At 40.0% G+C, this 17,404-nt stretch overlaps 1 protein-coding gene and 1 pseudogene across 1 annotated transcript in view; both read right to left on the bottom strand.

Moving 5' to 3' along the window:
• The window catches only part of CANX (calnexin), a 41,439-nt gene extending 24,248 nt beyond the window's left edge, over positions 1-17,191 (bottom strand). Inside the window, exon 1 of the mRNA XM_090290438.1 lies at positions 17,056-17,191. The gene's annotated coding sequence lies outside the window, so the exon portion shown is untranslated. The remainder of the gene's footprint in view (positions 1-17,055) is intronic.
• On the bottom strand, positions 12,655-12,755 carry LOC150000386 (U6 spliceosomal RNA; annotated as a pseudogene).
• Positions 17,192-17,404: the final 213 nt, after the last annotated feature.

The raw sequence follows: 17,404 nt of genomic DNA, 5'->3' as shown, positions 1-17,404 counted from the left end.
ATTTGCTGAAAATTTCATGACATATAGTAAATACACTCTTCTTTTGTAAGCAGTGTTCTTTGACACAATTTAGCAAAAAAGTTATTGCATTAAATTTTTTTATTAGATCAATTATTTTAGAAAAAATAAGTTCTTCCCTTCAATATGGCTTTTGAAGTATATATAATATATGGCATAATATGAAACCTATGATTATAATTTGAAAAAACACATAGCAACACGGATAACAAGAAGTATGCCAAATACTGCACAAATTTTTGGAAGGAAAAAAACTTCATAACATACAAAAAAATGAATACCAACAGCATTCACATTAGATATATATATCAATAGATATCAACAGTGAAAAACAGCTTATAAACGAAATGCTAACGCTATTACCGTGAAGCAATGAAAATGTCCATTAGCAAAAGCTTCCTTATCATGCATAGTTTCAACGATTTTTGCAAAGAGAAATGAAATTACAAGGGTTGTTTAAAACGTAAGTAAAAATTATAACAGAATTAATGTCAGTATTTGAACAAGTGTAAAAATTCAAAATTTGGATCAACATGAGAAAAAGTTATATCAATATATAACCTGAGGTACAAAAAAAGAGAACAAAACATAAACTACAAATTACTCCATTGTTATTTACATTTATAGCCATTGAAAAGAGTCGCTGGGAACCATGCTGGCACTTTTGGGAAAATGTGTCAGCATCATTCACAGCGATGTTGGCACTCAAATGGTTAAAATTAAAAACCTCAACTCTGTGAAAGATGCATAGGAGAATTAAAAGACAAATCGGGCCAGGAAAAAACATTTGCAAAATACATCTGATAAAATAAGAAAACCATTCAATTAAAAAATGGGCAAATGCCCTCCTTTGTGGGCTCAGTGGATTGAACGCCAGCCTGCAAACTGAACCAAAAGGTGACTGGTTTGATTCCCGGTCAGGACTAATGCTCTGGTTGTGGGTCAGGTCCACAGTTGGGGGCCAGATCTGCAGTTGGGGGCACATGCAAAAGGCAAACAATGGATGTATCTCTGGCACATTGATGTTTCTCTCCCTCTCTTTCCGCCTCCCTTCTCCTCTAAAAGTAAAGAAATAAAACCTTTAAAAAAATGGGCAAAGGATCTGAACAGATACCTCACCAAAGATATTCAGATGACAAATAAACATATAAAAAGGTGCTGAACATCATTTGCCATTACACAACTGCAAATTAAAACAAGAAGATACCACTGGGGAACACAATTTTCGTTGAGTTAGACCTGACACTTGTTTTTGACTAACTTTTGGCATCTGAATCCAAAAATGACCCGAGTTTTCCTCTATCACATCAACTTAAGGCACAGGACACCCTCCCTTTGTCCCAAAAATCATACAAAACGCACAAAGGAAAATAAAGAAAAAAATTACCTGAATATATTATTTATTTAGAGTTATTTTATTCATATAAAGGCTATATATTGTTACTGTAAGTCAAATTGTGTACAAGTAGTAAAGTTCTGCTACCAAACATACATATTAAGGTATTTTCTCTTTTCAAATGACAGGCTAGGAAATACCAAAATGAGATACTTGAAACAGTCTCCTTCAGTTGGCAAAGCTTTAACAAATTGCTTCATGAGACCCAGTTTTATGTGCAGAGGTGGGAATATAAGGTTCTTTCTGTCAACAAGTGGCTCATGTAGAATGTTTGGATCACCAGGTTTGAGGTCAGATCTTGGAGGCCGATTCAACTTTACCCAATGCTTCTCATGAGCTTTGCTGTCCCACATACACAGAAAACAGGGATACTTGATGTATTCGCATTGCTGACCAAGAAGGAAGCAGACCATTTTAAGGTCAACACAGATGATCCAGTTGTGCTTGTGATATTGCAACATATCAATGACTCTCTTTATGTCTTTATATTCTTCATGAAAACGAACTGAATGGTCAATTGGGACTGCACCAAATAAACTGCCATTGTGGAGGAGGACACACTTCAAGCTCTGCTTTGAGCTATCAAAGAACAGTCGCCATTCAGTTGCATTATAGATTAGAATTCCCAGTTCCTCCATTAAACCATGTATGTTATGGCAATACACATAGCCACCATCACTTCGAAAGTACTGCAGAAATGAACTTTCTCTTGATCAAAAAGTAGGATGCCTTCCCGCCTTTATCAAGCAAGTTTTTCTCGTGCAGTCTTGATGTTAGGAGTTCTGAAGCCTTTTTGGATAGTCCCAAATCTCGTGCCAAATCAACCAACTCATGCTGATCAAATCCTTTACGAACTGAGTCATCTTCAATTTCAAAATCTTCATCGTTGCTATGACTTAGCTCTTCACCACTCTCCTCTTTTTCAAAAGAGGGTTGTTCAATTAAAACTGGAACTGGGATTTCAGGTGAATGAGGCACTGGGCGTATAGGTGATGATGGACTAGGATACTCTATATTACATATATTTTTCTTGTTCTATCCTGGCGTTTTCACTATACAAAAGTATCAGTCACCTGAATGATCTCTGGACTCTCAGCCAAACTATGGGTATAACAAATAGCAATTTATCATGTTTCCTTCGTCCACATCCGTAAACTCTAAACTCTCGACACACTGCTTGCACACCTTGTGAGGGACCCAAGACTTTTCTTGATCACCAAGTTTTACTTTAAAATATGCAAAATAGGCTTGCCTGACTAATGCGCTGATGTTTGTCCTTTGGGAGTGGTGAAACTGCCCCAGATAACAAAACGCATCAAGGTTGTTTAGGCACTTAAGACGAGAAATAGCAGAGGCACACATGATCTGAAGGAAATAAGTACGTATGAAAATAAAAATATAAGCCCTGGCTGCTGTGGCTCAGTGGATTGAGCGTCGGCCTGCAAACCAAGTGTCACTGGTTCGATTCCCAGTCAGGGCACATTACTAGGTTGCACATCAGGTCCCCAGTTGGGGGCGAGAGTGAAAGGCAACCACACAGTGATATTTCTCTCCCTCTCTTTCTCCTTTCCCCTCTCTCTAAAAATAACATAAACAAACAAATAAGTAAAATAAAAATAAATTCTGCTAACTCCTTGTATAGACAAGAACTCGGACTACACTTTGGAATACGATTCACTATATAGAGAGGCACAGAACCTCTCACCACACTCTCATGTGTCACTGAATAGCCTAGACAAGTATGAACCTGTTGCTTGTCTCTAAGGTTGTCCCCCACCCCTCACCACTCAAGGGAGGTTTGCACTCTGCCAATAGGAGAGCACTAGTGCTTCCCTCGATCCAGTCTAGAGTGGTCACATTAAGATGATAAGCTGTACAGAAAAAATATAGACGTGATCGAAGAAAACTAACTGCAGTTTTGAAATCAGCATGCCTATCTAAGTCTAAAACAGCTGAAAAATCAAATTCAACAGAAATTATGTCAAAAATTGTTCCCCTGTGAAATTTTTTTTAATGGCAAGCATGTGAAGCAAGAGAAACTCATTTCATTGCTGGTGAAAATGCAAAATAGTATAGCCACTTTGGAAGACAGTTTGGCAATTTCTTTCTTTTCTTTTTTTTAAAGAATCTATTTTTAGCAAGAGGGGAAGGGAGGGAGAAAGAGAGGGAGAGAAACATCAAAGTGTGGTTGCCTCTTGCACACCCCCAACTGGGGACCTGTCCCACAACCCAGGCATGTGCACAGACTGGGAATCGAACTGGCAACCCTTTGGTTTGCAGGTCAGCGCTCAATCCACTAACCAATACCAGCCATGGCAGTTTGTCAGTTTCTTAACAAAGCTAAACATAGTCTTAACATATGATTTAGCAATCATGCTCCTAGGTATTTACCTAACTGATCTGAAAGCTTACAAATGCACAAAAACTTGTGTGTAAATGTTTATAACAGCTTTACCCATAATTACCCAAAACTTGAAGAATAAATCCAAACATTCTTCAACAGGTCAACAAATAAACTAGAGCACCCACATAGTGGAATGTTGTTCAGCAATGGAAAGAAATGAACTATCAAGCCACAAAAAGACTCAAATGAGCCCTGGCTGGTGTGACTCAGTGGACTGAGCACTGTCCTGTGACCCAAAGGGTTGCCAGGTAAATTCCCAGTCAGGGCACATGCCTGCGTTGCGGGCCAGGTCCCCAGTTGGGGGCGTGTGAGAGGCAACCACACATTGATGTTTCTCTCCCTCTCTTTACTCCCCACTTCCCCTCGCTCTAAAAATAAATAAATAAAATCTTTAAAAAAAAAAAAAACTTAAATTTTAAATGAATACTGCTAAATGGAAGAAACCAGTCTGAAAAGGCAATATGCTGTATAATTCCAATTATACGACATTTTGAAAAAGGCAACTTCTATATACAGTAAAAAGATCAGTGGTTTGCTGCATCTCCCTCTACAACTAGGAAGAAATACAACAACCTTCTGGTGGAGAAAACCAGAATTTCCAGAAAATCGAGCTGCATGGAAGTCCAATAAAGATATAAGAAAAAATACTCATCCAGATGGGTAGGGTGGGCAGAGCCAGGGAGGAGAGGACGTGGTGTGGAGGAGAAGGAAGAGGAGAAGGAGGGAGAAGGGGAGGAGGAGGCAGAGGCAGCAGTGGAGACAACAGCAGCTGTGGCAGGCTAGTAGAAAGCACAGTCACACATTTTAAAAAGTAGAAGGGGACACCTGGGGAGTGCTCCCAGCACCACACCAGACAGAACAGCTCACAGATCCAGTGCTGGGGAAAATAAAGACTCATTGCTTCTGACTGTGAAAACCAGTGGGGTTGGGGCAGCAGAAGAAACTCCCGGTTTCTCAGCAGAGTCCGTTTGTTTAGAGGCCCCTAGCATCTTAGAATGTCCACAGACCCACCCACTCTGCGAACCATGGCCAGGGCAACAGCTAGAGGGGCGGCAGTCCCATATGGAAGTGGGAGAAGTGACTGGAAAAGGCCCAAGTGCTGAACAAGTGGCAATTTGTTCCCTCTCAGGCCCCTCCCCCACACAGTGCTTCAATGTGGTGAAATGGGTCACCCCTCACTGACAAATACATAAGGCTCTGCCCCATACAATGCAACTAGAGCAAGAGCTCTACCTAAGACACAGAGGCAAACACAGGAGCCTGTCAAGTTGAGGAGACAGAGAAGTATGGCCCACAAGACAGAGAAGATCAAGGTTCCAGTAGGAGAACTGAGCGACTAGGAGATAGCCAAGCTAAAAGATGCAGAGTTCAAAACACTGGTGATAATGATGCTCACTGACTTTAACATATAAGGGAAGAAGTAAAGGCTATGCTAAGTGAAAGGAAGGAAAATACACACAAAACCAATGGTGAAGGAAAGGAAGCTGGGGTTCACATCAATGATTTGGAACATAAGAAATAAACATTCAACCAATACAGAATAAAGACACAAGAATTTGAAAAAATGAGGAGAGGCTTAGGAACCTCTGGGACAACTTTAAATGTGCCAACATCCAAATCATAGGGGTGCCAGAAGGAGAAGAGGAAGAGTGAGAAACTGAAAACTTATATGAAAAAATAATGAAAGAAAACTTCCCTAATTTGGTGAAGGAAATAGACATAGAAGTCCTGAAAGCATGGAGTCCCAAACAAGCTAGACCCAAAGAGGACCACACCAAGACACATCATAATTAAAATGCCAAAGATTTAAGATAAAAGGAGAATCTTAAAAGCAGCAAGAGAAAAGCAGAGAATTACCTACAAAGGGGTTCCCATAAGACTATCAGCTGATCTCTCAAAAGAAACTTTGCAGGCAAGAAGGGACCGGCAAGAAGTATTCAAGGTGATGAAAAGCAAGGACCTACGACCAAGATTACTCTGTCCAGCAAAGCCATCATTTAGAATGGAAGCACAGATAAAGTGCTTCCCAGACAAGGTAAAGCTAAAGGAATTCATCATCACCAAGCCTTTACAATATGAAATGTTAAAGGGACTTATTTAAGAAAAAGAAGATTAAAACTATGAACATTAAAATGACCAAAAACTCACAACTATCAACAACTGAATCTAAAACATAAAAACAAAATCCAACTAAGCAAACCAGAATAGGAACAGAATCATAGGTATGGGGATCATTTGGAGGGTTATCAGCTGGGAGAGGGAAGGGGGAGAAATGAGGGAAACGGTGCAGGGATTAACAAGCATGATTGGTAGGTACAAAATAGACATGGGGAATTTAAGAATAACATAGGAAAGGATGAAACCAAAAAATTTATATGCATGACCTATGGACATGAACTAAGAGGGGTGGGTTGGCTGGAGGCAGGGGGAGTGGTAGGTGGAGGGGAGCCAAAGAAAAAGAAATTGGGACAACTGTAATAGCATACTCAATAAAATATACTTAAAAAAAAAAGATGAGTGGTTGCCAGAGGTGGGGATGGAGGGTGTCAGACTGACTAGGTAAGCACAGTGCAACTATACTTTATGCTCTATATGGATACATGACACTCTGCATTTGTCAAAACCCATAAAACTTTATAATACAAAAGGCAAATCTTAATGTATGAAAAATTAAAGAAATCATCTAGGAGGCTGAGTGATCTCAGGACAGCGTGCAGGATATAATGAAATGATCTAATGTATCATAGATGTATGAAACAGCTCCATTCAAGATGGTGGAGGAAAAAGGCCCTGAGCAAAGTTCACTTTGGAAGTGACTGCAGTTTGTAAACCTAGACCTTACAAAAAGCTCTTTTCTTAGTTGGTGAATTGTTTCTCACCGGTATGCAGGTTAACAATCCTGATGCCACTGTGTATGTATACTGGAACTGAACAATGAAGCAAAGGTATGATGGATGGTGGGACCCACTGTAATGCTGGTGATAGGAATCTACAGATTAGCAAGGGAAAGAGGCCAGAATAATCCACATGGTAACAGGCAGGAGGTGGAGACATCAGTATGATCTCACCTTTAGTTTGATATACAGGTTACATACAGAAATATTTATAGTTATATGTAAATATCCACACATATATTTCCTTGCTCTGTCGTCAGCTGAGAGGGCCTAAAGAAATTATACCCCAGTACCAATAATTACACCTAGTGCTAATCTTGGTTTCTAGCATCATCACCAATAAAAGGAAATAGCTCCTTGAAGAAATGACTGATTCTAGTATTAAAGCAGAAAATATACAAGATGAGCTAGAGCATTTTGTAGTGCCAGAAAGGAAAAAAGTGTTCAAAAAAAGAAAACAAAAACAAAACACCCACAATGAAGGGGGCTGTTTGAAAGGAGCACAATAAAAAGCTCCCAAAGGCCAAAGCTGGAACAGTGGGAGCAACAAAATAAGTGGTATCAGATTATACCCCAAAGTATAAAATAAATGCCCATGAATCTACACTGACAAAAATAGACTGAGTAAATAAATAAATGGGAGAGGAGAGACAAACTTCCCAGGCAGAAATATCTCAAGTACTTTGTGTAGGCAACTCCACCCTCCAGGAGGTGGAGCATAACTCCCTGCTCCTTAAGTGTGGACTGCACAGTGACTTCCCTCCAAACAGGCCAGACATTTGGGAAGGGAAAATAGATTACCTTTACACAGGAGAAACCTGGTAAACACACCTTAGCCAGGTGATTTCAAGGTCAACATCAACAGCAATAGGCCATGTGGATAGTACATGCCCTTGACACACTATGAGGAAAACAGGACTTTAACCTCTGTGGTTTTCCTCCCCAAAAATCCATATTCTCAGTCTAATCATGAGAAAAACATCAAGCAAGTCCCAATAGAGGGACATTCTACAAAACAACCTGACGAGCAGTCCTCAAAAATGTCAAAGTCATCAAAAACAAGGAAAGCCTAAAAACATGTTGCAGCCAAGAGAAGCCTAAGGAGACATGTAGACTAAAGGTAATGTGGGTCCTAGAAAAGGACAGTGGGTAAAAGGAAATCTGGATTAAATATGGACTATAGTTAATAATTATGCACCAATATTAGTTCATTAATTGTAATAAATGTACTATACTAATATAAACTGTTAGTAGGGGAAACTGGGTATGAATTTTATGGGAAATCCTCTGGCCAAATCACGATCAGAAGCCAAGTTTGCTATTTCCCACTACAAAGTACTCTACTTGGTAATTCTATACTGCTTTTGTCTTAAAGACACAAAATTATTTTCCACATATTTTAATGTTTAGGAGGATTTCATAAGTTTGTCCCTTTTTAAGTCTTCATTTGTCTTTACACTTACAGAATCAATCATAAGCAGAGAGCATACTTCTCTGCTGTCATACTGTTTCTAAAATTATCAACAGGAAATTTAAAACTAGCTCAACAATAAAGTAATAATGGTTTTATTTTTATATTTACTTTATATGTATTTTTAAAATCCAGATATTGTATGATTTTTAAAATATTTTATTTGAGAGAGAAGGGAGGGAGAAAGAGAGGGAGAGACACATGGATGTGTGAGAGAAACATTGAAACAATGATCGGTTGCCTCTCGCACACCTTTAACTGGGAACTTGGCCTCATGACCCAGGCCAGTGCCAGGACTGGGAATCAAATCTGCAACCTTTTGGTTTGCAGGTCGGCACTCAATCCACTGAACCACACCAGCCAGAGTGCAAAAATGCTTTAAAAAACCAAACAGCATACTTCCCTCCCAACTTCCTCCAAGCCAAAGAGCAGGCGGTCCCTAGATTAGGTATGGTCAGGAATACAGGTGAGTAAAGAAATGACCTTAAACTGAATAGCACTTTCCTGTAGTATGAAACATTTGCCACACTTCCTATCTCTTCTACTCACAGTCCATGCTCACTAAAATAAATCATCTCCTCTACAGGAAGTTTCTTGCATTCCTGATGCTATAGTATCTATAGTTTCCCTCAGACTTTATTTTCTGGGTTTTTTTTAGGACCCATTTTCTTTTTCTCTCATAATTTTTAGCAGTGCAAGATTATTACCGGAAACTACAGCAGAGCCCACCCCTTTGAACTAGGTTGCATATGCTAGGTGGATGTGTAACTCATAACTAGGCAACTCAGTGCTATGTAACGCTCTCATAATGGGCCTGCTGAAATCCCTGTCTTGGCCAAATCACACATTACTGCACTACGAGCATGGACCTCCAGGACAGACAGCCATTAAAAATCAAAACTAAGTATGCAATAGTTACACAGATGTTGAATTATAATCTTGTATACCTGAAAATTAGATAACATTATTAACCAGTTACCCAAATAAATTTAACTTTAAAGAACTAATTATATTTTAATAAAACATGGACATTAGTTAATAATAATGTTTCAATATTGGTTCATTAATTATAGGAAATAGATCGTAATATGAGATGATAACAACAGAGGAAACTGAATGTTATGGAAGTATACGGAAATTCTGTGTGCTATCTTTGTAATTTTTATGTAAATCAGAACTCTTCTATAAAAAAAGCTTTTTAATGTATCTAAAAAACAAACCACAAACATGAAAATCTTTTAACATCTATGAGTCTACTGAAGTGGACAACTTTTCTCAAAAATATCTTTAAGTTATATGCAAATGTGAGTTTCATGTGACTCTGTCTTATGATATCCTTTATAAGCAAAGAGTAGGTCAATAAAACCAATACTATAGGGTAAACACTATATGGTTCAAGTTCCAATTACTACAGATCTAGAACTTGACCTAAAAGTAAAACTGACAATACCTAGGTTTCAGAGAAATGAACAGTCTGCATGTCCTTCAAATACTCATCCATAAATCTCAACTGGGCCTTTGATAAAAGCTGGGTGGCAGAGTTCAAGACTGTTTTCTGGAGTAAAAGGAGAAAATCCATCTGCTCCTTCATTCTTAGAGCACTCGCTGACAGTTCAATGTCATAAGCGCCAACTAGAAATCAATCCCTTTCTTAAAAACTAGTATGGAAAAAATTTTTTATAGATTAAAGGTGACCTTGATGACTATTTATTTGCCCATGTTTTCAGACTTTACACATATACTGTATTATTAGTTCTATAAATCGGTTTTTTTTGGAGGGGGTTATGGTTAATATCAAAATAAACTAATTATAACCTATTGTTTAGCAATCTAATGTACAAAAAAAGCACTTAAGTTTGGTAGCCCTATTCAAGACTCTTTCTAGTATTTTCCTTCTGTAAAAAACAATGCCAAAAACGTAAAAATTTTAAAAATGAATTACTGACATAGATAAAAGTGCACAGAACTATGTACACACAAGGGCATTAAATACCTGGTAAAATCTGAGTAAGGTCTATAGATTGTACCAACGTCAACTTCCTGCTTTTGCTATTATACTAGAGTTCCATAAGATGCCACCTTTAGAAGTTGGGTGATGGTCACAGGGACCTCTCTGGACTATTTTTGCAATTTCTTGTGGGTCTGTAATTATTTCAAAATTAACAGCTTTTAAAATATATATATAGTTGGATCATTGAAGGTGGTTCTTTAAACTTAATCAAAGTTGTCTAGAAACTACATACCTTTAAATTGGCCTAGTCTTCTAAAGCACAAAACTTCAAAAGAAGAATCAAATGTATACTGGATTAGAAATTTGAACTTGAGGTAGTCTTTCTCCTTCCCTTTCAGTTAATTAGGGTTCTGTTTTTAGTAATCAAATATAACTACCTACCTATATCCAAGTCAGAGAATCTCTACCCTCTGGGATCACATGGAAAAATGTACACAAAACCAAGAAACAGGAGCCAAATACGAACACATTTTTGATGTACACTTATTAATATAAATGCTTTCTGGCTTGCTTCCCAATTTCCCAAGGACAGAGCAAAAAGTCCAGCTCTCACAATCTCAGGGTCAGAATTCTTCAAGAGAATCTAATACACTCACTTTTACTATTTCAATCCACCCTTAACTTCAAAAAGAGTGGATTGATCTTGAATTCTAGAGGTGGAAATTTCCTATTTTAAAACACGATTCACAAAGTTAATTCCTCATACACATGCAGTACAGTGTATGTGGTGGTATAACCTGTCCCATCAGAGAAACCCGCGTTTCCGACTCTCCTGCTCCTCTCTAGCCTCGCTCAGTTTATTAAAACTTTTATGAGTCTTCTGTCCCACTGTTATAGATGCACGTAATAGTACTACTAACTCAAAAGCTTGGTGTGAAAATATAAAAAGATAATACAAAGTCTATCAGAGTCCAGCACTTTATAGGTATACCTAAATAGTTTGTTCTTTGATACCTAAAATATCACCACAGTTAATACATTTTCAATTCTCATACTGGACCAAAAGGTCTAATATGCCTGCCTACTCCTCCAACGTATTTTAATAAAGCTGAATGATGATGTTACATAACAAGAAAAACTTGCTTTTCTCCAATTATATTAATATGATTTCTTCTTTAACTCTTCCTTGCAATGGTGCATATATACAATTTTAACATTTGGATATAGAAATGTCCACAATAATCTATGACTTTATTCCCTATCACCAATTATTTCTTTATTAATTCTCCAAATTTTAATTTATTTTTGGTTAATGATAATTCTGTCCTCAGCATATTCTTTAAAGTCATTGTTTTACTATACACATTTAATGTGCATGAGACTTTGAACACAAAATATTCTATTTAACTGAAACAAACACAGTGTGCATCAGATTTTACCAAATTCAAATAACTATTTAGATCAACTTTAGGAATGGGAAAACACTAAATAAATATTAAATCTGCCACCTTTCAAAGGCAGAAATGTTATCCTCAATAAAGGTCCCTTATTGAAGGGATCTATTAAAGAAAAAATAATAACCCTGTTAAAGATTTTTAACCCTGGCTGGTGTGGCTCAGGGGATTGAGCACCAGCCTGCAAAGCAACAGGTCGCTGGTTGATTTCCCCCACCAGGGCACATGCCTGAGTTGCAGGCAAAAGGCAACCAATCAATGTTTCTCTTGCAGACTGATGTCTGTCCCTTTCTCCCTCCTTTCCCCTTTCTCTGAAAACAAAAATATTTTAAATAAATGATTTTTAAAAGATCTTTAAAACAAATGGAGACTCAAATTATTTGAGTTTATTAAATTTAAATTTTTATATTTTATCTTTTCAGGTTGTCTACTTTTATATCTATTTTCCTAAGAGATACTGGTCTGTGGTTTTCTTCTGAAGGCTTTGCCTGGCTTTGGTATCAGGGTAACGCTGGCCTCATTGAATGAACTGGGAAGTGTTCTCCCCTCTTCTATTTTTGATATTTGTTAAAAACTGGTGTTTTCTTCACTAAGTTCTTAGTACAATCACCAGTGAAGCCATTTGGTCCCAGGATTTTCTTAGTGGTACTTTGTTTCTCAAAATAAATTAGGAACTTTTAACTCTGATCCCTTTAATCCATGAGAAATTAAAAAGGGAATCACAAATCTCAGGTAAGGGATTTCTCTGTCCCTTAATCAGACTGAGGAAGTTCCTTTCTATTTCTGGTTTGTTTGGAGTGTTTCTACCATGAAAGGGTACTGCATTTTGTCAAATTCTTTCTATTGAGATGATCATGTGGTTTTTGTCCTTTTATTAATGTGATATATAGCATTTATTATTGTATGCTGAACCAGCCTTGTATTCATGGGAAAAAAACCAGTTTATTCTTGCAAATAAATCCTTTTTATATTACTGGATTCTGTTTGCTAGCATTCAGTATTTTTGCATCTGTTTTCATAAGAAATATTGGTCTGTGGTTTTCCTTTCCCGTGCCTTTTTTACTTAAAAAATATGGAATGCTTCACATATTTGTGTCATCCTTGCACAGGGGCCTGCTAATCTCTGTAACATTGCAATTTTAGTATATATGCTGCTAAAGTGAGCACTTTTCTTTAAATAATTTGTTCGTTTATTTTTAGAGAGAGGGGAAAGGAGGGAGAGAAACATCACTGTGTGGTTGCCTCTCACTCGCGCCCCCAACTCGGGACCTGACATGCAATCTAGTAATGTGCCCTGACTGGGAATCGAACCAGCGACACTTGGCTCACAGGCCGATGCTAAAGTGAGCACTCTTATGTACTCTGTTTGGTTTTGGTATCAGGGTTTCATAGAATGAGCTGGAAAGTGTTCTTTCCTCTATTTCGAAGAATTTTTGAAGAACTGGTGTTAATTCTCCCATTAGATATTTACTAGAATTCACCAGTGAAGCTCTCTGGTTCTAGGCCTTTCTTTATGGGACTTAGTCTCTTAAAAGCAGTTAGTAAAGCCCAATTATAATTCCTTTAACCTATGAGAAATTACAGAAACAGAAAGAATTACCTACCTAATTTTATTGGTTGTTTTTAAAAAAGATGATTTTCTTTAAGACTTTTTTTTTAGAGAGAGGGAAAGGGAGGGAGAAAGAAAAACATCAATCAGTTGCCTCTTGAATGTGTACGCACCCCAACTGGGGACCAACCCACAATCCAGGCACATGCCCTGACCAGGAATCGAACCACTGACCTTTTGCTTTGTGGAACAACACCCAACTGAGCTTTAAAAAGGTGACTTTAAAAAAGGCAGTGTATAATAAAAACTGAGGCTGTATTTCACACAGGCTATCCATTCATCTTTTTAAATTTTAAGTCCTTCTGGCTTTAGATATGTTAGGTTGTCTAATTTAATCATCACAAGAACTGCAGGATGTTCTATCATTCCCATTTGACACAACAGGAATTTAAGTCTAAGGGAAGTTACACAAACTGTTCAAGGTCACAGTTACGACATATATAGTAGTGTTTATCAGCAGGAACTCAAGTCATAATCCCTCATCAACTACTTAATAACTTGGTATATTGGGTGAATTACTCAGGCCAGGGCCTCGGTTTCACCTCTAAAATGAGAATAACAACACTATCTACTTCTTAGGATTATTGTATAAACACAAGTAAACTGCTTAAGACAGTGTCTGGCTTACAGTATGTGCTCAACATTAGCAGTGAGTTCTATTACCAGTTGTTGTTCAGTGCCACCTTTCAAGTTTTACTAGTTCTAAAACTCTTGAATTTTAAAGCAAATAAGAAAGTCTCAGACTGGAAAGGAAGCAGTCACAGATAAACCATTTTACTTTTACATGTACCTTCTGATTTTACACATTCTTTTTTAAAAGATTTTATTTTCATTTATTTTTAGAGAGAGGGTGGGGGAGGGAGGGAGAGGGAGATAAACATCAATGTGTGGTTGCCTCCCATGCATCCCCAACTGGGCACCAGGCCTGCAACTCAGGCATGTGCCCTGACTGGGAATTGAACCGGCATCCCTTCAGTTTGCAGGCCAGTGCCCAATCCACTGAGCCACACAAGGGCTGATGTTACAGATTTTTATCTGGTCAAAAAATGAAAGCACTTAAAGGGGGAAAAACTACATAAAGTCTAAAGTGGTCTTTTATTATAAATGCCCATCCATTTAAATATAGATCCAGGGTGATGAATGCACAACACAATATACAAATGATGTATTATGGAATTGTATACCTGAAACCTATATAATTTTATTAACCAATGTCACCCAATATTGAATAAATGAATAAAATAAAAATATTCATACTGTATTTACAGTTTTGAATTGTTTTTCACTGACTAGAACATTAGAATCGATTTTTCCATAGCACATTCTTTTTTTTGCTACAAACTACATACATTTAAGGTGTGAATGCTCAAAATATATTGCTAAGGATTGTCTAAACTCTTCAAAAAAAAAAAAAATCTCCAAATGGAAAAATAAATACAAAAAAAAAAAATCTCCAAACTTGCTCTAACCAGAGTGACTCAGTTGAGCATCATCCCGTAAAGCAAAGGGTCACTGGTTTGATTCCTGGTCAGGGCACATGCCTGGGTTGCAGTCCAGGTCCCTAGTCAAGGTGCCTTTGAGAGGCAACCAACTGCTGTTTCTCTCACACACTGATGTTTCCCTTTCTCTCTCTCCCTCCCTTCCCCTCTCCAAAAATAAATAAAAACATTTTAAAAAAATCTCCAAACTCATGGACACGAACAACAATGTGGTGACTGCCAGTGGGGGGTGAGGGGGTGGGGGGAGTGGAAGACAGTGTAAGGGGGATGGAAAGAAATACTGTACAGTAAAAATAAATTGTAAAATAAATAAATAAATAATCTCCGAATACATTTCACAGCTCACAGTTAAGCTTAATTTAAAAGTACATATGGTGCAGTTAACCAAGCATTCAACTGGCACTTTTCTAACAAAGTTATATAGTAAACTACATACAACTATGTTCACACACTTTTATTATTTCCTAGTTGTAGTGATGAGCTGCCAATTTTATTTGTACCATTCATTCCACTATTCAAAGAAGTTCACCATTCATTTGTACCTCCCAAGAACCCTCCTAGCTAAGATACACAGGAGACCTCTCATTTCCATTTGAAGGATGTGTAAAGCACCGAGTTCAAAAGCTAGTGGCCTGCAGGTGCTGACCATTACCAACCTCACTTCACCTCTGAAACTGTCTGCAGGGCATAGCGAACTCTAACTGAAAGGAGACCATAGCCTGATTGCCAGAACTGCAGCAAGGACTTCTGTGGAAACGCCTGCCCGCATGGTCCCTGCAAGATAACGTGCTGGTTAAAGTGCTGAGTTAAGACAATAGGGTGTGAGGGGATACTGACCTCCCTCAGACAGGTCAGAAAACCTGCTGGCTGTGGGACCCCCTGCACTGCTTGCCCTGGGCGCCTCCCGACCAGTAGTCTGGTGCGCCCCGAGCTCCTCATTCGCTGCCAGGCCAGCACAGCTGGGACATGACGGGCATGGAGGCGGCTCGGGACCCTCCAGCACTGCTGGGAATCTTACAGATGAGCAAAGCTCCCCTTTAACACAAAAACCTCTAATTACAAATTCAAGCAAAATGTTCCAGTTCTTAAATCAGATGTAAAGGACTTAACTGCGACTCATTCACCTTTGTCCTCCCAATCTCTTCATCTTCAGCTCAGTTGAACTTCCCTCAACAGTCACTAATGTGGCGCGGGGAGCGGGAGGCATTACCCGATGGTCCCGGGGTGTGTGTGTGGGGCGGGGTCCTTACCCACTGGTGCTGGGGGCCGGACCTATAACCAACCGCCAGTGAGGCGCCGGTCAGCGCGGTGGACCAGCAGCATTCAGACTGTAATTTATGCAATCACTTTGTACCGTGCAGTTAATATGCATCAGACCTCACTGACCTATTTTATACACACCACCATTTAATTCTAGTAACTCCATCAGGTCCTATGCCCATGCTGTTGGGGAGAATTGGGTACAAAAGGTCAGCAAAGTGCCCAATTCACAGTTTGCACAGCAACATATGGCGGATGAAGGACTTGAACCAGGGCCTTCATCTTAACCAAACTTAATGTCAGAAATACCGAGCCCTCAACTACAATCCCAACGCGACCACGACATGCATTGCTTGACCTTGGCCCAGGCGTTCCGCGGCTCTGCGCCGGGCCGCGGCAGACAACCTAACCACGGTGAGCTTGAGGGCCTTCCTGCCTTTCACGTCCAGTGAATTTCCGACTGAATGACTCGCCACCTCAGGACAACTGAAAATGTGAAGGCTCAAGTTTTTCAATCATTGCGTGTTCTACAACCTTCTCCATACTCTTCAGGGTGCTAGGTTCCAGTCCTCGCTTTGAGGTTCTACTTTCAAATATTGAATCCGTAATACTAACCCTAAATATATTCTCCATCCGATACCACCTTTCCCCACTACTTGGGTTATCGACTAGGCCCCATTCCACTCCAGACCTCTACCCGGCCTACAGCAATCCTCCTTCTCGGCCAGCAAAATGCCTCAGAAAACTCAAGAAGCAGAGCCACGGGCAGAAACTGCCTTTCTCTGAGGCCAAGGGAGGGAGGGTCTAGCGCACCTGCCACGCCTCCCGACCCCAGCGTCGCAGCCTGGGCTTAGCTCCCCAGCCCAGGCAGTCCAGGTTCGGGCCTCGCCCCTCACGACCAGCGCGTGCGCCCGGCCCTGAGCCCTCTAAACTCAACCCTTTCCCGAAGCCCTGGACCCGTCCCATCCCTCGGCAGCTGTGCCACGCTCCCAGGCCCCTGGGGTCCTCACAGGCCCGAAGAGAAACGCAGGCCTCCTCCGTCTCATCTCTAACCTCCCGGGGACCGCCGACGGCGCCCGCGCCTCCCCCGCCCACACACCTGGCTCCGCGCTGCAGGGGAGACGGCGGCAGACAAGGCCCGACCGTCACGTGCCACAGAACCAAGAGGCCTAGGCTACGGCTGCCGCCGCACGAGCGACCGACCAACGCCGCACTAAATCCGGCCCTGCCTCCGCCCCTTGCGCCTGAGTAGCTATGGCCAGCGCAAAGTCCTGCCCCCACGCGCCAACTGCAGAATGGGGTTGGTCAATATGACCATCGCTCTAATCACCTTCCCATACGCCCCCTAGGGCTATTCTTCGTGGAGTGTGGGGACTGGCTGGGAGTGAGGCAGGAAGTAGCTGTTGGTTGGGCGGGAGGGGAAGGGGCGGGCCACAGACGTTAGGTAC

Source organism: Furipterus horrens, unplaced genomic scaffold, assembly GCF_987537825.1.
Source record: "Furipterus horrens unplaced genomic scaffold, mFurHor1.1.pri manual_scaffold_10, whole genome shotgun sequence".
Classification (NCBI taxonomy): Eukaryota; Metazoa; Chordata; class Mammalia; order Chiroptera; family Furipteridae; genus Furipterus; species Furipterus horrens.
The sequence above is the reverse complement of the archived record's forward strand: the minus strand, read 5'-3'. Positions and strand labels throughout refer to the sequence as shown.